Raw genomic sequence first — 5775 nt, forward strand, 5'->3', positions numbered from 1 at the left:
CGTTGTCTATATGTGTGTATGCGTACAAGTATTTACGTGCGTGTGCGTTATGTTTGTGAGCGTCATAACCTAATATTTGCGATGCATTTCTTTGTTTGAATCTGCTACAGGACGACTAAATCTGATATTGTCTAAGAAACTACTTGTATGTATTTACGTGAGTGTGTGTGTTTGGGTAAAATCGATTCCCATATGCTTCTTCTTAGATATATTTCAGCACTGAATAGGTCACCAGTACAATAGCAGACTAATGCTTGTATGTTGTTTAACGCTGCACTCAGCAATATTCCAGCTATATGACGGTGGTCTGTAAAAAAAAAAAATCAATTTTGGACCAGACAATCGAGTGATTGACATCATGAGCATTGATCCACGCAATTGGGATACGATGACATGCATCAACCACGTCAGCGAGCCTGACCACCCGATCCTGTTAGTGGCCTTTTACAGAAAGCATGGATTGCTGAAAACCAAGTTCTATCCCATATCCCATATCTGATGCACAAGGTGATATAGCTATTATATTGCTGACTCCGGAATTAAACAACATTCACTCACTCAATCATTATTAATTGATATGTTGTACACACCAAACATTCCCTGGTTTTCAATCACTCTGGTATGAAATATAAGGTGGAATCTGATTAATGAGATGTAATTTTGGTATTAATCGATGAAAAATTTGTTTTATTGCACAACACACATGAATATATTTACAGACACTCTGGAAACAATCAAGTGTCCAGTCTTCAGTTTTAGGTAAAATCCATTTGCAAGGAATGTTGCAAGATGCAATTATTGTGACTACAGTACTGGGTGTCATGCAATAGGGAATATGATATGGTCACAGAGTGTTCCACCTTGACAACATGACCACGGAGTGTTCCACCTTGACAACAGGACCATAGAGTGTTCCACCTTGACAACATGACCACATAGTGTTCCACCTTGACAACAGGACCACAGAGTGTTCAATCTTGACAACATAACATAGGTCTGTTCACAACATGACCTAGGTCTGTTACACCTTGACAACATGACCATGGAGTGAACACGTTTCACAACACGACCATAGAGTGCTCCATCTTAACAACATGACCTTGGTCTGTTCCACCTTCACAACATGACCTTGGTCTGTTCCGCCTTCACAACGGGACCATGGAGTGAACACGTTTCACAACACAACCATGGAGTGAACACGTTTCACAACACAACCATGGAGTGAACACGTTTCACAACACGACCATGGAGTGAACACGTTTCACAACACGACCATGGAGTGAACATGTTTCACAACACAACCATGGAGTGAACACGTTTCACAACACGACCATGGAGTGAACGCATTTCACAACACGGCCATGGAGTGAACACGTTTCACAACACGACCATGGAGTGAACGCATTTCACAACACGACCATGGAGTCAACACGTTTCACAACACGACCATGGAGTGAACCCGTTTCACAACACAACCATGGAGTGAACACGTTTCACAACACGACCATGGAGTGAACACGTTTCACAACACGACCATGGAGTGAACACGTTTCACAACACGACCATGGAGTGAACGCATTTCACAACACGGCCATGGAGTGAACACGTTTCACAACACGACCATGGAGTGAACGCATTTCACAACACGACCATGGAGTCAACACGTTTCACAACACGACCATGGAGTGAACACGTTTCACAACACAACCATGGAGTGAACACGTTTCACAACACGACCATGGAGTGAACACGTTTCACAACACAACCATGGAGTGAACGCGTTTCACAACACGACCATGGAGTGAACGCATTTCACAACACGGCCATGGAGTGAACACGTTTCACAACACGACCATGGAGTGAACGCATTTCACAACACGACCATGGAGTCAACACGTTTCACAACACGACCATGGAGTGAACGCATTTCACAACAAGACCATGGAGTCAACACGTTTCACAACACGACCATGGAGTCAACACGTTTCACAACACGACCATGGAGTGAACGCATTTCACAACAAGACCATGGAGTCAACACGTTTCACAACACGACCATGGAGTGAACGCATTTCACAACAAGACCATGGAGTCAACACGTTTCACAACACGACCATGGAGTGAACGCATTTCACAACACGACCATGGAGTCAACACGTTTCACAACACGACCATGGAGTGAACGCATTTCACAACAAGACCATGGAGTCAACACGTTTCACAACACGACCATGGAGTCAACACGTTTCACAACACGACCATGGAGTGAACGCATTTCACAACAAGACCATGGAGTCAACACGTTTCACAACACGACCATGGAGTGAACGCATTTCACAACAAGACCATGGAGTCAACACGTTTCACAACACGACCATGGAGTCAACACGTTTCACAACACGACCATGGAGTCAACACGTTTCACAACACGACTATGGCATGTATCAACCTAACAACATGACTATCATGTGTACCATCTTCACAATTCCAACCTTCTAATTTCCACCTTGACAACACATATTTCAAATAATCAGGGCGTGTAATCTATAGGCATGGAATGAATCATTGCATTAAATAAACAGCAGATATTCAAACAACATGGCTCTGTCAATATTAACGAAAATTTACAGAAAACACGCATAACAGAAATTTCTTGGGACATACAGCAATGAACAGATGACATTCTCAAATGCTTCATACACAGCTACCCAGTGGAAGACATTAAAACAAACAAGAGCCTTATAATTGTCAAAACATTCTCGTTAATTCCTATGGATGAAAATCAGTGAGATGTATCTTTACTACACACATACAATAGTAAACAAGCTTCGGTGATGTACCATTTGGATAAAACGGGTAAATATGTTCAAAGTATTCAAACAGTCTGATGTAATGGGGAGGAATCATTAGCCGTAGGGGACAGAGCTCCGTTTCACAAAGCGATTGTAGGGCTACGGCTGTAATAAGCTTATGTTAGGAATAGGGGTTGCAATAGTCACAGTGCTATGATCGCTTTGTAAAATGGGGCAACAGGCCATTATCAAATCTCATTTATAAAAAACCCAGACTGTCCTCTTTATCAGAGGCTGACACTTATTATAGGAAATACGGTAAATTGTAACTAATGTGAATAGAGACACGAAACAAGCGGATTTCATCTTCTGTATTCCTTGTGAATCTTCATTCATATATCTTGTGTCTCACTGAAACAGGCTGGTGGGGTAGTGGTTAAAGTGTTTGCTCATCACGCCTAAGGACCAGGTTTGACTCCCCACATGAGTGAATTTCTTTAACAAGTAAACTTGAATCCCTTTAAATACTAACTTAAAAAGCACCACAATTCTTAAAACACAAAACTTGAAACCTGAAGATATGTACTGGACTAAATTGCTTCTAAAGCTGGCTCTAAAATTTTAATACCAAAATACACTACTTCCCATAATGAATATTGTTACATAACACTGTAACCCTGTTCTTATTAATCATATTTAAGAAACATATTGCACCTATATAATTTTTGAAAATGTCAGGTATACATGTGTTCAGAATGTAAGTCTCTCAGCTCCTTATTATGTTTTATAACAATAATTTAGCCACTGTAGGATGTGTTCATTTCAGAGACTAGATGTTAGTCTAGAGAATACCCTCAGAGATGGGTTATTGAGAATACCCACAGAGATGGGTTATTGAGAATACCCACAGTGATGTGTTATTGAGAATACCTGCAGTGATGGGTTATTGAGAATACCTGCAGTGATGGGTTATTGAGAATACCCACAGTGATGGGTTATTGAGAATACCTGCAGTGATGGGTTATTGAGAAAATCCCACAGTGATGGGTTATTGAAAATACCCACAGAGATGGGTTATTGAGAATACCAACAGTGATGGGTTATTGAGAATACCTGCAGTGATGGGTTATTGAGAATACACACAGTGATGGGTTATTGAGAGTACCTGCAGTGATGGGTTATTGAGAATACCTGCAGTGATGGATTATTGAGAATACCCACAGTGATGGGTTATTGAGAATACCTGCAGTGATGGGTAATTGAGAATACCTGCAGTGATAGGTTATTGAGAGTACCTGCAGTGATGGGTTATTGAGAGTGATGGGTATTGAGAATACCTACAGTGATGGGTTATTGAGAATACCTGCAGTGATGGGTTATTGAGAATACCTGCAGTGATAGGTTATTGAGAGTACCTGCAGTGATGGGTTATTGAGAATACCTACAGTGATGGGTATTGAGAATACCTGCCGTGATGAGTTATTGAGAATACCTGCAGTGATGGGTTATTGAGAATACCTGCAGTGATAGGTTATTGAGAATACCTGCAGTGATGGGTTATTGAGAGTACCTGCAGTGATGGGTTATTGAGAATACCTACAGTGATGGGTATTGAGAATACCTGCAGTGATGGGTTATTGAGAATACCTGCAGTGGTAGGTTTTTGAGTACAAATTGTTTCACTCAGCGTCTAGTTTTGTTTGTTTGTTTGTTTGTTTGTTGTTTAACGCCGCACTCAGCAATATTCCAGCTATATGACGGCGGTCTGTAAAATAATCGAGTCTGGACCAGTGACCCAGTGATTGACATCATGAGCAGCGTCTAGTTATGAGTGAGATAGTGAGTGAGTGAGTATGGTTTCACTCCACTTTTTAGCAATATTCAAGCAATATCATGGCGGTGGACACCAGAAATGGGCTTCGAAAATTGTTCTGATGAGGGGAATTGAACCCAGGTCTTTGGCATGACGAGCAAACGCTTTAACCACTAGGCTACCCAGTGACCCTGTGCAGTTGTGAGGCCAATGATCTACAAACAATGATCTCAAATGACTTATACATTCCACCAGCAAAATCTAAAACTTTTATTCCTCAAATGAAGCCGGTCTACTACTTCTTTAATAAAAAAATAATTATTATCACCACTAAACACAGATGGCAAAGGTAGTCATCTTACAGTCACAGTCTACAAAATAGAGTTTAGGCATTAATGAACGCACCACTGTGAATGCAGGGATTTATCTTTGATTCCAAACCACAGGAGTCCGTATCTAAAAATAGACGCCCTCATGCATATTCATGACCATCTCCAAACGCGAGATGGTCATGAATATGCATGAGGGCGTCTATTTTTAGATACGGACTCCTGAGTTCCAAACTAAGTGCCCTTGGCAGGAAAATTGGGAAAATATTTTTTCAATGTTCTTATTTTTGTCAATTCAAAGGAATTGAGAATTTTTAATTCAAATATGGATTTTTAACTGTCATTTGCTGCGGCTTGAGATGAATTTGAATACTACCATGAAACATATTCCCGAATATATTCCTACCCTCCCTACTTGTTTTATCATTTTTCCAACAAACATAGTATGGGATAGCAGAACGAATACAGCTTCAGTAAACAAGCTGAAATCAAACCTGAAAAATATCAATCAATTGCAACCATAGAAATTTCAATACTCTAAAATTCTTTGAACATCCACTGAAATACCACTGCAGGAATTCCAGTACATAACCAAGATCCACAAAGATTTAGCTTTCTTAAAAGGGTAGCCTGTAGGGATGAAGGGGTTGGGGTGAAGGGTTGGTGCACTTGAAATGTAACAGATGCTAGACATGGTACATTAACAAGTCAAATAATTGTTATTTTGCGGTAAACATGTCTTCAAACGATTTTTAAATGCAAACATGATCAGCATGCTTCTAGAATGGGGACACACTCCATTGAATCCATATGTGCACAAACTTGGGAACAAATAGTGATA

At 40.5% G+C, this 5775-nt stretch overlaps 1 long non-coding RNA gene across 3 annotated transcripts; it reads right to left on the bottom strand.

Annotated features, from left to right (window-relative positions):
* Positions 1 to 666: 666 nt before the first annotated feature.
* Positions 667 to 4609, bottom strand: LOC124140832. 3 transcript variants are annotated; one of them, XR_007221728.1, is made up of 2 exons: positions 4130 to 4609; positions 667 to 3983 (listed from the first exon to the last, which is right to left on the bottom strand). It is a non-coding gene; the product is annotated as an uncharacterized LOC124140832 (long non-coding RNA). The 3 variants fall into 3 exon arrangements; XR_007221727.1 differs by having other exon boundaries at positions 667 to 4035; XR_007221726.1 differs by having other exon boundaries at positions 667 to 4087.
* Positions 4610 to 5775: the final 1166 nt, after the last annotated feature.

This window comes from Haliotis rufescens, unplaced genomic scaffold, assembly GCF_023055435.1.
Source record: "Haliotis rufescens isolate VD_foot unplaced genomic scaffold, xgHalRufe1.0.p SCAF_17, whole genome shotgun sequence".
NCBI lineage: Eukaryota > Metazoa > Mollusca > Gastropoda > Lepetellida > Haliotidae > Haliotis > Haliotis rufescens.